Here is a 16,722-nt window from a genome sequence, read left to right as displayed (position 1 = left end):
GGTGTCACACTCAGAAGATCATGTTGTCAGTTCTCTATAAATTATAAACAGTTGCTCACGGCTAAGATGGAAAGGAACAAACCATCAGAATAGTCGTAGTGTAATTAAGTATTAGTTTATCTTGACTAATAAATTACACTGATACACTTTAAGTGTATTGAGTAGGATCATTTAGGTAAGTTCTTTTTGTACTGACTTAGTAAAAGAACTAGACCTTAGTTATTATGGAAGTGTGTGCTCTTAATCCTAATATAATAACAAGCACATATATTTAATATTTATTTCTTTGACTTATCAAAGGGTGAGGTTTAGCTCGATAAATCAATATGCCCGATAAGTTGGGAAATGATATTACTTATAGTATGTGTTGTTGATTATAGAAGGAATCTGTGTCCTAGTTATCTAAGTTGAGAATGTCCCCAAGAGGAGCTCATAAGGATTGTCATGTTAAACCCTGCAGGTGGACTTAGTCCGACATGACAATGAAGTTGAGTGGTACTACTCTTGGAGCTAGATATTAATTAAGTAAGTTGTCAGTAACTTACTTAATTAGTGGACGTTTGTAATCTTAAACACAGGGAGACTAACACACTCATGATAAGAAGGATCCCATAATGTAATTTGGGATTGGTGCGGTAGTGCGATAATAACTCTCTAGTTGAATGAGTTATTATCGATGAACTTGAGTTGTGTGTTCGGGGCGAACACGGGATACTCAAGCTCATCGGAAGGCCAAAACCAATTTCTCCTCTAGGTCCCTGTCGTAGCCTCATTATAGGCTTATAGCCTTAAGTTTATCCAAATGTAAGGCTCTTCTTGGTGTCCAAGAAGTGGGCCGGTCCAATGCTTGGTGACCCAGCAAGGGCCGGCCACATCCTCTTCTATAGGGGTCGACCCTTTGCTTGGTGACCAAGCATGAAGGGGCTGGCCACAATATTCAAACAATGAGGGTTGTTTTTGAATTTTTAAAATCTTCTATTTGTAGAAAACTATAAGTTTTAAAAGAGAGATTTTAATTTTAAAAATTTTCCTTATTTGAATTTGGTCACATGTTTTAATAGAGAGTTTTAAAAGTTTTAAAACTTTTATTTTTTAACCATCCTCATGGTTTAAGAAAAAAAAAAAGGAAGATAAGTTTTAAAATCTAAATTTTCTATCATCATGTTAAAAAAGGAAATTTTATAAGAGAAGTTTTAAATTTTAAAACATGCTTTTAATTTTTAGAACTTTCCTTTTTTAACTTCTACTTTAAGAAAGAGAGCTTGTAAATTTTATAAGAGGATTACTTCTTATAAAATTTTTAAAAAAAATATTTTTCCTTATTCCTCTTGATGAGGTGGCCGGCCACCTTGCTTGGTGCCCAAGCAAGTGGCCGGCCATAATTAAAAATATAAAATCATCACAAAAATTAATTTTGGTGATTGATTCAATCAAGAGGAAAGAAAAGGAAAAATTAAAAGGGAAAAGGAAAAACTCTTGGATGATTTTTTTTTTTGTAAAAGTTTTTCCTTATTTGCCTTGGGCAAGTAATATAAAAGAAGGGGTGAGGGGGCTTCATGAGACACAACTCTTATTCTTTTGCTTGGAGGATCTCTTGGTGGTCGACCCTCTCTCTTCTTCCTTTCCCTTTGCTCTCTTCTCCTTGGTGGTGGTGGTGGTGGCCGGATTTTAGAGGAAGAGGAAGGAAGCTTTTGGGTGGTGTTCATCTTAGAGGATCGTCGCCCACACGACGTCCAAGGCGAGGCGAGGAATACGGCAGAAGATCTTGAGGTCATTAGCTTACAAAGAGAAGGTATAACTAGTAATTTTCTTCCGCATTATACTAGTTATTTTCTTTGTAGGAATTCTAAATACAAGAGGCAATTAGATCTAGTTTTTTCGAATAAGTTTTTCGAGTTTGTGTTTCTTCTCTTTTGAATTTGTGATTCAATTGTTCTTTTTGGTTAACCTAGAATTATTTAAGGAAATTAAATATTAGCTTTCCTTAAAAGGCTTTGACTAGGCAGTGGTGGTTGCTCCCAAATCCAAGAAGGTCATGTGCCTCGCCATGCAGTCCTGGAAGTCAATTTTAGAAATTAATATTTAATGGAATTAATAACATAGGTGGATTTGAATCAATAGTGTTAAGTTCCACTTGCGATTCAAATCTAAACCATTAAGAACAGATAAGTTAAATTTGGAATCAATGGTGTTAAGTTCCGTCTGCGATTCCTAATTTAACTTCTAAAGAACACAATAGGTTATTTAAGGAAAGGTTCGACACTTGTACAAAAATTTTTATACAGTGGAACTGGTACGTTTTCCTAGGATTAACCAACATTATTCATGTTATAGTTCAGGCGGAACTACTCAAAACTTCTGGGTAGCGTTTGGAGAATTATATCAACCTGGGTTTCCACATCGATTTCACCTCCAAGGACTTGTATTTCGTTCAGATAAGCCATCATTTTGAGGATATGATCCCTTACGGGTGTCCCCTCTGATATGGTGGTTGTCATTAACTTTCTCATTACCTCTTGCCTAGCAGTCCGACTCTGGTGCCCAAAGAGTTCTTTGAGATTGTTCATTATATCATAAGCAGTTGGTAAATCTTGATGTTGATGATGTAATACATTTGACATTGAAGCCAAAATGTAACACCATGCCATCTCATCTACTTTTACCCATTTCTTATGATACTCAATCTCCTCTAGGGTAGAATCACCATTAGGTGTATCTGGGCATACCTCTGACAGTACAAACTTATAGCTTTCAGCAGTTAAGATAATATCCAGGTTTCTTTTCCAATCTATATAGTTTAGACCAGTAAATCTATTCTCTTTCAGAATAATGGCCAATGGGTTGAAAGTCATCCTAAGAATCACAAAAATAAACTTTGGTCAAGACTCTAAATTTAGAATAATATTGATTCCTCAAACAATACTATTTTAAATTAACCAACACCTCAAATCACCGTGAATTTTGCATGCCACGATAGTGTGGACGTATACAAAATCGAACATTTGTAAGAGGAGGTTTTACCCATTAATTTTATTCTTGTCAACCTAACTATATGACAAATAAAATTAATAGTTGGTTTTCCTCCGGTCACACAAATAATAGCAGTGACTCCGATGGGGAGGATACTATTTGATGTGACTAAGTGTATACCATTACTTGACACTTAGTCCATTAATAAGATTGTGCCTCTTCCGATGGAGAAGATCACGCACTCTTAATTAATGTCCTATAGTCATCCAAAATGGAAGTTTGATCTAGTGATCCGCAAACAAACTCATCCGATATGGAGGAAGACACTCAGAGCCAACGCGCAAGTTTGTTTGCATCACTTACAAACCAGTAATGGAGCCCGTGGAATATATTAAAATTCCTCTCCCACTTAGTTATTTAAAAATGAGGATTTTAACCTATGCTAGCATATCATGCACATATACATCACAGTAAATAAAAGCAATAAAATTGAAAATTAATTTTCCAACTATTATGGCCTTTTCCATCACTGTCTTCAGTATGCTCCAACCCTAGCTGCTGTCATCTTTAGCCACCGCCATCGGGTCGAGTTGTTGCATCTATCTTGCTTCTTATTCCGCTGCGCCTCTGGTCCTCTAATAGCACCACACCTCATAAAGATTCGATCCGCGACAAAAATAGAATTTTACATATATCGATCCTATATTCTATAAAGGAATGTACATATATTCTAGATCGAACAAAAAAGTAAAATTCTAAAACTAATACAGCTCCTGCTATATTTAATACATACAATCATGCACGCACAAAATAATGCCCTTAACATGTCCAAGGGTCCAATCACACACAATATCTATATGTCATAATAATTGGAGCCTGCAACCATAAAGTTAGTACATCCTACTATTATCCTGCCTAAATTAAGTATGACATGTGCATAATTAATTTGAAAACCAAAACACATAGAGGCAAACCCTAGCTCTGATACCAATTGTTGGTTAGTCCTAGGAAGCTCGTACCGGTTCCACTGTACAAAAATTTTGTACAAAAATTTGAAAGTGAATTTTAACATTTTCAGAGCTTCAATCGATCACCCAATCGATTGGAGTGCCTCAATCGATCGGGCGATTGATTGAGAAGACATTTCTCATGAGCAGAAGCTCACTAGATCGATCCATCGATCGATCCACGCAGTATGAATCGATCAGTGGATCGATTCAGCTGGGTTTAATTGATTGGGACCCAACACCAATCGATTGAAATGCTGATTTTAGCTAGGTAAGCTAGAGTTCAGCATTTTTTTAGTCTATATAACCCCTCCTTACCCCTAAAAATACATTTGTATACATTTAGGGGGGATTTTTCATGATGAAAACAAGGATGGATTGGTTAAGGGAGACTAAGTAGAGGTTTAGGTTGAGGTTTGGTTTCAATATTGAATTTTTGAACCTCAAAACTTCTAAATTTGGGTTTCCTATATATTTAGGGATTCCAAGTCATTATTGGTGCAATGACAGAAGTTATGTGCATGTCTTTAGGGGGAGTTACTCTTTAAGGACATGAAAATCTATTTTTCATACACCTTGGAAGGTGGTTAACCTTCCTTAGTGTAAATGTTCAAGGTTGAGCATTTTGAATACAATGAGGAGTGGATATCTTCATTGTTTGGGTGTTCGTGCTCAAGGATGAGCATTAAAAGATAATGAAGGGTATGTAAATTTCATTATCGTGTTGAACACAACGAGTGAAGTTGTGAACAATGGTGAGTGACTCTTCAGGGGGAGAGTTTTTGATGTGTGCCAATAGGGGGAGAATGTGTGGTTTAAGTTAGGGCTTCATTACCTATAGAGGGCGTTTGCCCTCTAGGAAAGGGGGAGAATGAAGGAAACCGTCATTCATATATTGGCATGAAGAAAGTTGAGGCTATGAGATTAGCGTAACTTAAAGGCATTGTCAAATATCACCCTTTAGGAAAGGGGGAGAATGAAGGAAACCGTCATTTATACATTGGCATGAAGGAAGTTGAGGCTATGGGATTAGCCTAACTTAAAGGTATTGTCAAACATCAAAAAGGGGAAGATTGTTGGCGCAATATCCCTAGGTCAAGGATGACCTGGTTGACTAAGCTTGAGTTGGCTTAAGCTTGAGTCTTTATGTTTGGGTTTCGATGTTTGACAATACAGATAATACGTGGAGATTACAGGTGTAATCATCCGATTGGGGAGATTACTGGAGCAATTCCCCTATGGTTAGGGTTTGACCAGTCTAAGTTTGAAGAAGAGTCAAGTAGGTCAAGATTGACAGGATACTTGACTGGGAAGTCCTAGTAAGTGAAGCTAGGCAGAAATAAAAATCCTAGTGAGTGAAGCCAGGCAGGTGGAAAGTCCCAGTGAGTGAAGTCGAGCAGTGGAAAAATCCTGGTGAGTGAAGCCAGGTGAAAATCCTAGTGGTTGAAGCTAGGTGAAAGTCCTGGTGAGTGAAGCCAGGCAGATGGGAAGTCCTAGTGAGTGAAACTAGGCAGATGGAAAGACCTGGTGAGTGAAGTCAGGCATGTGGAAATCTAGGTGGGTCAAAGTTGACCGGACACCTGGTGTTTGGAAGTCCAAGTGGGTCATGGAGGACCGGACACTTGGCATGAGATGGTAAGTCCAAGTGGGTCAAGGTTGACCGGACACTTGGCGCAAAGAGAAAGTCCGGATGGATTAAAAGTTGACCGAATTCTTAGCGGGCGTAAGTCCAATAGGGAGTTGGCATGGAACTAGGAAGTTCGGACGTAGTAAACTTCCGAAGGCCATAACTTTTGACTCGGATATCGGAATGAGGTGATCTCAGATGCAAAACGAAGATAATTTCAAGCTCTATCCAGTTTTCTACTTTCCAATTGATTGGCCAATCGATTGGGGGGTTCAATCGATTGGTTAACATGAATTCATGCAGAAATGGGCTGAATCGATTGGGTAATCGATTGAAACTTCCCCAATCGATTGGTCAATCGATTAGGAGAGTTTCTGAGTGAATAGTAAGCTTCTGAATCGATCAGTTGATCGATTGAAATCTCCAATCGATCGGTCGATCGATTGGAGTGCTGGAAATCGCTCGAGAAGCCTTGAATCGATCGGGTAATCGATTCAGGGCGATTCCAGAGAGCACAGAGGCGCTCTGGATCGATCGGCCGATCGATCCAAAGCCTCCCCAATCGATTGGGAGCAATCCAATGGATTGGGATTCGACCGTTGGCATAAATAAAGCCGTTGGCGAGCGTGTCTTCGGCAAGTTCTTCGATTCTTCTCCACGGGTGATCACAGCAGCTCTCTATAGCGATCTTTTCTTCCTCACCGCCAGTTCTTGAAGGTTCTTAGAGGCTCATCCAAGTCAAGAGGTGAGTTGCAACAAGAAGAAAAAGAAGGTAGGGTTTTCATCTTTATCTTGTAAGATTCATTTGTATTTTGCTTCTTTCTTTCTCATTGTTGTATTGTGAGGTTGTAAGGCTTCTCCGCCTTCGGTAGTTACCGAGAAGGAGTGTTTTTATAGTGGAGGGTGCGTGAGTGTGTAGATCCTTGGACTAGTCACCTCTTCTTGAGGTGGATACCAAGTAAATCCCTAGAGTTAGTGTTGTTGTTTGTGTTTCTTGTATTCCCGTTGCACATCATCCCAAGAAGCGAGCAACGACGAACACAATGATCGCGACAAGCTATTCACCCCCCTCTAGCTACATTTCGACCATAACAAGTGGTATCAGAGCGAGGTCGCTCTTCACCGGAATCATCGCCGGAAGGGGCAACAAGGCTAGAGGGTGAAGAAGTTGGAGTAAAATTCTACAAGTCGAAGACTTCACCAAAAGGCTCAACTTCAAGATGGAATTCCAAGATGGACTTAGATTTGATACAAGGGTGCCTCCACCATTCACAATGATGAGCTTTGATCTTTGGAGATCAAGGATCGAAAATTTCTTGATGGTGGAGATAGAGCAATGGTTTGCTCTCATGGAAGGCTTCGAAGCTCCAACAAGTTCAAAGGGAAAAATTCTCAAGAGGAGCAAGTGGAGCCAAGAACAAATTCAAAGGATCGAGGCCAATGATAAAGTGACCAAGCTTTTGGTCAATCTATTGCCTAGCCACATTTTGGAGCAAGTTGGAGAATTCAAGGATGCCAAGGAGCTTTGGAGTAAATTGGCAACGATTCATGAGATCCCCTCCAGTGTATCAGATCAAGAAGAATCCAAAGAGGGTGACTCATTGGATTAAAATCAAGAGGACTCCGAAGTTGAGAGATGCTCAATTTCCGAAGAAGAAGTCCAAGAAGCTTCATCTTCAAAGGAATGCAACAAAAAGGACAAAGAGGGAGCATACTCTTTGTTCCGTGTACAAGATGAAGATGAAGAAGTCTCCACCTCTAGGATTGAGGGGGAGCGACCCTTATTGACATCGGATCAAGAAGAAGGAGAAGCTTCTACATCTGGGTCAAATGGAGAAGAAGACAATGCATTCTCCAAAAATCAAGAAACATCAAAAGGAGGAGCAAGTGTTATCCCTACATGTGAAGGTATAAGTATTTCAATTAAAAATAAAAATCATATCATATGTTTTGAGTGTAGGGAACACGGGCACTACAAAAGCAAGTGCCCTAACTTGGTAAAGAAGAAGGGTCAAGTGACACTAAAGGACAAGGAGAAGCCTAAGGAAACCACCCCCACTACAAAGAAGAGCAAGGAGCACATTGTGTGCTTCTCGTGCCATCAAAAAGGACATTACCAGAGTCAATGTCCTAAGGGAAAGAAAGCGGTCAAAGCTAAAGGAGGAAGCATGGATCAAGGGGGAGCTTCAAAGGTAAAACGCAAGGTATCATTTATTGAGTCTACCTCTTTAAATTATGGTAAAAAGCATGCTAGTTCTAATTTTTATTATTTTAATGATATTTACCACAAAAATAGAAAGCATGATAGCATTAAGGAAAACATGTAGCTTTTCATGCTAAAATCACTCAACCTAAGGTTAGGAAGGTAGATAACCAACTAGGAAACAATTCTAAGGGTTTTAAGCGTATGCCTAAGAAAAGGAAAAATCAAGATTTTAGTGAAAAATCTAAGGTTGAGGAACTATGGAAGGAAAATCAAGTCTTGAGGTCAAGACTTGATAAAATGGAAAGGATCCTTAGGAAAATCACAAATGAAACACAAGGGTCCAAAAATCATAACCTAGGTCTAGGAGTACAAAAGTCATCCAATGGTCGTAAGGGGTTGGGATACAAACCTAAAACCAATAAGGATGTAATTTCTTTCCATAGGATTCCATATAGCTATGAAACAAACCCTAGGTCTAAGGGTCAAGTCAAGGATACAAGGGAAGTTATCCCTAGAAGTATTTTTGAAACCACAAATGTGACTAAGACTTCTTAGAAGTCTAAGAAAGTCACTAAGAAGGTCACAAGGGAAGCAATCCCTAGAGTTGACCTAGAAAAAGTGACCAAGGCTTCTAAGAAACCTACCAAGATCATTAGGAAGGTATCTAGAGAGGTTATCCCTAGTGAGTACCTAGAGCATTCAAGGAGCACCAACAGGTTTTGGATTCCTAGGAGCATTTTCTCTACACCTTAGATGGGTTAGAGAGTGTCAACTCTAATTGAAAGGGTAGTTAACCCAATCATGATGAAGTTGACATTCGGAGAGCAATTTTCAAGGTTACTATTAACCTTTGAAAATGAAGTGGATTTTCATTTACTCTTGCAAAGAGTAAAATGTGCCATAATTTGAGAAATTTGATATAGTTTTGATTGGCACAAGAAATCAAGTGTAAAGAACTACCAAATTGGGATTTTGGTATGTTCTTAAGGAATTAAAAGCAAATTCGGACCTAAAATTTAATGTGATTACTCCGTTTGGAAGGATAAATATGCCAAAATTTGAGGGATGTGCTTGATTTTAATTGGCATAAATAAATCAAGAGATTAAACAAATGTTTAGTTGGGCTTTGACATTTTCTTGAGAAAGAAATGTCAAAATTGGAATTTTGACATTATTTGGGCAATTTAGGATTTAAGTTAAGTTAGCTAAGATTTTAGGATACTTAGATAGATAATCTATGTATATTTTATTTATGCTAATTTACCATGCTTTGTTTGCCCATCATATGCTATGACATCATATTTTGCATTCATGCCTTATTATGAGAAACACAAAAATACCATATCATGTCATGTCATACATATATCATGTAGTTATAGGATTTTTTTAATTATTTATTTTGATGTATGTCATATCACATCATGCATTTTTTTAAAAAAATTAAGGAATAATGACATTCATTAACAAGTAACATTCTTGGTGGATGTTCCTAACCTTAAAATGCCTAGATAAATATGCATGATCCCTAGATTAAGGCAAAACCAAAGTTTGCATTTCACTAAAGAACTATAAGGTGACTTGTATGTGGTTTCATACACATTAAATACAAGTGAGATGTTAGGGTGGTGAACAAAACTCAAGGTGTTGATTAAGTGCATTCTTTTGAGTTTTTAAGTTCATCAAAACAACACTAGTTATGTGTTTTCCAATCATTGGGAAAGCTAATGTACAAGTCATGTGCATTGAGCCCAAATAACATGGTTGAATATTGGTTTTGAAAAAGGTTTTAAAATGCTTTTAGAAAACCTTGATGAAGATTTTTTTATATAATAATCATCATTGAAAAGTTAGACACAAACTAGAAGAAAACACTAAAGTTTTTACAAGTTTTCAAGTTTGTGTCAATCTTAGAAAATAGAAAGTATTTTCATAGAAAACTTTTTTTTCTTGATAGTGTATGCCCTAAGGAATGTCTACATAAATTTTCATGATTTTTTGAATTTTTTTGAACTTTTGGAGAGTTTCTGAAATTGACTGAAAGTGAATTTCAACATTTTCAAAGCTTCAATCGATCACCCGATCGATTGGAGTGCCTCAATCGATCGAGCGATCAATTGAGAAGGCATTTCTCGCGAGCAGAAGCTCGCTGGATCGATCCATCGATCGATCCACGCAGTCTGAATCGATCAGTGGATCGATTCAGTTGGGTTCAATCGATTGGGACCCAAAACCAATTGATTGAAATGCTGATTTTGGCTAGGTAAGCTAGAGTTCAGCATTTTTTTAGTCTATGTAACCCCTCCTTACCCCTAAAAACACATTTGTATACATTTAGGGGGAGTTTTCATGATGAAAACAAGGATGGATTGGTTAAAGGAGACTAAGTAGAGGTTTAGGTTGAGGTTTGGTTTCAATATTGAATTTTTGAACCTCAAAACTTCTAAATTTGGGTTTCCTATATGTTTAGGGATTCCAAGTCATTGTTGGTGCAATGACAGAAGTTACATGCATGTCTTTAGGGGGAGTTACTCTTTAAGGATATGAAAATCTATTTTTCATACACCTTGGAAGGTGGTTAACCTTCCTTAGAGTAAATATTCAAGGTTGAGCATTTTGAATACAATGAGGAGTGGATATTTTCATTGTTTGGGTGTTCATGCTCAAGGATGAGTATTAAAAGATAATGAAGGGTATGAGACTTTCATTATCGTATTGAATATAACGAGTGAAGTTGTGAACAATGGTGAGTGACTCTTCAAGGGGAGAGTTTTTGATGTGTGCCAATAGGGGGAGAATGTGTGGTTTAAGTTAGGTCTTCATTACCTATAGAGGGAGTTTGCCCTCTAGGAAAGGGGGAGAATGAAGGAAACCGTCATTCATACATTGGCATGAAGGAAGTTGAGGCTATGGGATTAGCCTAAGTTAAAGGTATTGTCAAACATCACCCTCTAGGAAAGGGGAGAATGAAGGAAACCATCATTCATATATTGGCATGAAGGAAGTTGAGGCTATGGGATTAGCCTAACTTAAAGGTATTATCAAACATAAAAAAGGGGGAGATTGTTGGTGCAATATCCCTAGGTCAAGGATGACCTGGTTGACTAATCTTGAGTTGGCTCAAGCTTGAGTCTTTATGTTTGAGTTTCGATATTTGACAATACAGATAATACGTGGAGATTACAGGTGTAATCATCCATTGGGGAGATTGCTGGAGCAATTTCCCTCTGGTTAGGGTTTGACCAGTCTGAGTTTGAAGAAGAGTCAAGTAGGTCAAGATTGACCGGATACTTGACTGAGAAGTCCTAGTGAGTGAAGCTAGGTAGAAAGAAAAATCCTAGTGAGTGAAGCCAGGCAGGTGGAAAGTCCTGGTGAGTGAAGTCGGGCAGTGGAAAAATCTTGGTGAGTGAAGCCAGGTGAAAATCCTAGTGGTTGAAGCTAGGTGAAAGTCCTGGTGAGTGAAGCTAGGCAGATGGGAAGTCCTAGTGAGTAAAGCTAGGCAGATGGAAAGACCTGGTGAGTGAAGCCAGGCATGTGGAAATCTAGGTGGGTCAAGGTTGACCGGACACCTAGTGTTCGGAAGTCCAAGTGGGTCATGGAGGACCGGACACTTGGCATGAGATGGTAAGTCCAAGTGGGTCAAGGTTGACCGAACACTTGGTGCAAAGAGAAAGTCCAGATGGGTCAAAAGTTGACCGAATTCTTAGCGGACGTAAGTCCAATAGGGAGTTGGTATGGAACTAGGAAGTTCAGACGTAGTAAACTTCCGAAGGCCATAACTTTTGACTCGGATATCGGAATGAGGTGATCTCAGATGCGAAACAAAGCTAATTTCAAGATCTATCTAGTTTTCTGCTTTCCAATTGATTGGCCAATCGATTTGGGAGTTCAATCGATTGGTCAATCGATTGGTTGATGCGAATTCATGCAGAAATGGGTTGAATCAATTGAAACTTCCCCAATTGATTGGTCAATCAATTGGGAGAGTTTCTGAGTGAACAGTAAACTTCTGAATCGATCAGTTGATCGATTGAAACCTCCAATCGATCGGTCGATCGATTGCAGTGCTTGAAATTCTCGAGAAGCCTTGAATTGATCGAGTAATTGATTCAGGGCGATTCTAGAGAGCACAGAGGTACTCTGGATCGATCGGTCGATCGATCCAAAGCCTCCCCAATCGATTGGGAGTAATCCAATTGATTGGGATTCAATTGTTGGCACAAATAAAGCCATTGGCGAGCGTGTCTTCGGCAAGTTCTTCGATTCTTCTCCACGGGTGATCACAACAGCTCTCTACAGCGATCTTTTCTTCCTCACTGCCAGTTCTTGAAGGCTCTTGGAGGCTCATCCAAGTCAAGAGGTGAGTTGCAACAAGAAGAAGAAGAAGCTAGGGTTTTCATTGTAATCTTGTAAGATTCATTTGTATTTTGCTTCTTTCTTTCTCATTGTTGTATTGTGAGGTTGTAAGGCTTCTCCGCCTTCGGTAGTTACCGAGAAGGAGTGTTTTTATAGTGGAAGGTGTATGAGTGTGTGGATCCTTGGACTAGTCACCTCTTCTTGAGGTGGATATCAAGTAAATCCCTAGAGTTAGCGTTGTTGTTTGTGTTTCTTGTATTTCCGCTGCACATCATCCCAAGAAGTGAGCAACGACGAGCACGACAATCGCGACGAGTTATTCACCCCCCCCTCTAGCTATATTTCGACCTAACACTAATGACCTCGAGAACTTCTGCCGTATTCCTCACCTCGCCTTGGACGTCGTGTGGGCGACAATCCTCCAAGATGAACACCACCCAAAGAAATTATCCTCCTTCTTCTAAGTTTCGGCCACCACAACCACAAGGAAGCAAAAGAGAGCAAAGGGAAAAAGAGGGAGAGAGGAGCCAACCACAAGAGGATCACCAAGCAAGAGAATAAGAATTGTTATCTCATGAGTCCTCTCCTCCCCTTCTTTTATATTACTTGCCCAAGGCAAATAAGGAAAGACTTTTTACAAAAATTAAAATCTTCCTCTTATTTTTCCTTTTCCCTTTTTATTTTTCCTTTTCTTTCCTCTTGATTGAATCAATCACCAAAACAATGATTAGATGATTCATTGATTGGCCGGCCCCTTGCTTGGGCACCAAGCAAGGGTGGCCGGCCACTTAAAAGGAAGAAAATTCTTTTGTAAAAATTTTATAAGCAAAGAAGAAAATCTCTTATAAAATTTTACAAACTCTCTTTTAAATTTCCCAATGTGGATATTAAAAAAAGGAAAGTTTTAAAAATTAAAACCAAGTTTTAAAATTTTAAAACTTCTCTTCTAAAATTTCCTTTTTTAACATGGTCACAAAAATAGAAAAATTTAATTTTAAAACTTCTCTTCCTTTTTTTCTAAAAACCATGAGGATGGTTAAAAAATGAAAGTTTCAAAACTTTTAAACTTTCTATTAAACCATGTGGCCTAATTCAAATAAGGAAAGTTTTATATTTCAAAAACTCTCTTTTAAAATTTGTAGTTTTCTACAAAGAGAAGATTTTAAAAATTCAAAAAAAAAACCCTTATAATTTGAATATTGTGGTCGACCCCTTCTTGCTTGGGCACCAAGCAAGGGGCCGGCCCCAATTGAGGAGGAAGTGGCCGGCCACATGGCTTGGTCACCAAGCCATAGGCCGAACCTCTCTTGGACACCAAGATGAGCTTTTCCATGAGTGGATTTAAGACATTAATGAGGCTACGATAGGTACTAGAGGAGAAATTAGTTTTGGCCTTCTGATGAGCTTGAATATCCCGTGTTCGCCCCGAACACACAACTCAAATTCATCAATAATAACTCATTCCACTAGAGAGTTATTATTGCACTACTGCATCAATCCCTAATTACATTATGGGCTCCTTCATATATGAGTGTGTTAATCTCCCTGTGTTTAAGATAATGAATGCCCACTAATTAAGTAAGTCACTGACAACTTCACTTAATTAATATCTAGCTCTAAGAGTAGTATCACTCAACTTCATTGTCATGTCGGACTAAGTCCACCTGCAGGGTTTAACATGACAATCCTTATGAGCTCCTCTTGGGGACATTCTCAACTTAAATTTACTAGGACACAGTTTCCTTCTATAATCAACAACACACACTATAAGTAATATCATTTTCCAACTTATCGGGTCTATTGATTTATCAAGCTAAATCTCACCCTTTGATAAGTTAAAGAAATAAATACTAAATATATGTGCTTGTTATTATATTAGGATTAAGAGTACACACTTCCATAATAACTAAGGTCTAGTTCTTTTATTAAGTTAGTATAAAAAGAACTTACCTAAAATGGTCCTACTCAATACACTTAAAGTGTACTAGTGTAATTTATTAGTCAAGATAAACTAATACGTAATTACATTACGACTATTCTAATGGTTTGTTCCTTTCCATCTTAGTCGTGAGCAACTGTTTATAATTTATAAAGAACTGATAACATGATCTTCTGTGTGTGACGCCACACACCATGTTATCTACAATATAAATTAATTGAACAACTACACTTAATAAATAAAATGTAGACATTTGACCAATGTAATTCTTTCATTTCAAAAATAAATATTTACAAAAGCTAGGCTTTTAGTATACACTCTAACAAATATTATAGCTGAACTCAATAAAGGAGAAAAATTATATGGGGATAACTACAAAATATGACACCTTAAGATATAATACATTCTTTAGGAACAAGAAGTTCTAGAGGTTGTACATCAATTTATGGATGAACTGGCTGATGGTTCTACAACACAACATAGACGTGACATTAATGCCTATAAGGCATGGAAAAGGAAGGACTCCATTGCTAAGGGAATATTGATTAGTTCAATGGTTGATAACTTGGTATTTGAGTATGAGCCATTACCATTGGCTCAGGCTGTCTGGGCAACCCTTAAAGAAAAGTATAGTGGAATAAGTCTGAGTAAGATCCATCAGCTAACAATCAAGTTTGATAGCTATAAAAAATGCTCGAATGTTACTATGACCCAACATCTCAGGGGGATGGTAAGCTTAAGACTGCTGGTCATGTGTTGACTGATGAACAATAGATTCAGGTAGTTATCCGTTCCCTTCCTGATTCTTGGAAAATGATGAAACATAATCTGGCTCACAGTGAGAGTATTAAGACTTTCACTGATGTCTCACATCATGTAGAACTTGAGGCGGAGAGGATTGAATCTGCAAGGATTTCTGGTCATGCTTTTATAGCTAAAGGTTCTGGTTCTAAGAATAAGAAAAGATGGTTTAAGAAAAGAAAGGGAAAAAGAAAGGAGGCTAGTGTTGTTGTTGCTAAAAACCAAATCAAGAAGAAAGGAAAGAAATATGGGAAAAAACCTAAAAGTAAGCTAACTTGCTTCAACTATCGCAAGAAGGGTCATTTTGTTCAGGATTATACTGAGCCTCAAAAGGTAGATCCATCTTTAACTTCTTTCCATGAGCATTATGTTGCAAGTACAGTGTTTTTAGCTGATTCTTATCCTTTATGGATCATAGATTCAGGAGCAACGAACCATGTAGCTCATGATCAAGCTACATATGTGGAGTACCGTCGGGTATCAGCTGGCAACAAATGGATATATGTGAGAAACAATGCAAGAATTGAAGTCAAAGGAACTGGCACTTGCAAGCTCAATCTACGTGGTGGGCATACCTTGTTTCTACATGATGTCCTGTATGCTCCTGAGATTCGACGGAATCTGATTTCCGTCACTTGTCTTCTTGATTTAGGTTATTGTATAAATTTTTATAGTCATTGTGTGGAACTTCTAATTAACTTTGTGTTAATTAGTCATGGTTATGTAACAAATGGTTTTATGGTTCTTAATATAGAACCAAACAATGATGATTGTTGTATTTCAAACATTGCTCTTACTAGTAATGCTGATATTAATGATAAAATTTTACATACTAGACAAGGACATATAGGACAAGAACGAATGAATAGATTAGCTAAGGAGGGTCTTTTAGGCACTCATGCGAAGATTAACTTGTCTATATGTGAGCATTGTCTTGTTGGAAAGACAACTAGGAAACCATTTGGCAAGGCTATTAGGGCTAAATCACCATTGTAATTGATTTATTTGGATATTTGTGTTGGTTACTACTCGGAAAGCCAAACGGTTTCACTGTACAAAAATTTTGTACAAAGGTCTGAACCTTTTCCTAGCTACCATGTGTTCTTTTAAATTAAACTTGGATCGCCTGTGGAACTTTACACGTTTGATCCTAAGTTTAACTTATTTGTTCTTTTAGGTTTAGACTTGGATCTCCTGCAGAACTTAACACGTTTGATCCAAATCACCTAGGTTACGAAGACAATTAAATATCTATTTCCAAAATTGGCTTCCAGTACTGACGTGGCGAGGCACATGACCTTCTTGGATATGGGAACAACCACCACCGACTAGACAAAGCCTTTTAAGGAAAGCTAATATTTAATTTCCTTAAATAACTCTAGGTTAACCAAAAAGAACAATCGAAGCACAAGTTCAAAAAGAAAACAAAAGAACACAACATCAAAAACTAATTCGAAACGTAGAATCACATGCCTCTTGTATTTGGTATTTTTACAAAGAATAAAACTAGTATGATGCGGAAATTAAATACTAGTATACCTTTTCTTTTGCAAATAAAAACCTCTAGGTCTTCTACCGTATTCCTCTTCTAATCCCGGACGTTGTGTGGGCAACGATCTTCCGAGACGAGAACCACCAAGCACCTTCTTTTTCCTTGCAAGTTTCGGCCATCAAAACTTCTCCTAGGATGAAGAGGTTCGGCCACCACCACCATGCTCCAAGGGATGCTAGAAACAAAGCTTTCTTTCTCTCCTTCTTCTTCTTCTCTAAACTTGATCCGGCCACCATATGAATCTCCACAAGAAGGATGAGGTTCGGC

Source organism: Zingiber officinale, chromosome 10B (assembly GCF_018446385.1).
Source record: "Zingiber officinale cultivar Zhangliang chromosome 10B, Zo_v1.1, whole genome shotgun sequence".
NCBI classification, from domain to species: domain Eukaryota; kingdom Viridiplantae; phylum Streptophyta; class Magnoliopsida; order Zingiberales; family Zingiberaceae; genus Zingiber; species Zingiber officinale.
Note: the sequence above shows the minus strand (reverse complement) of the source record.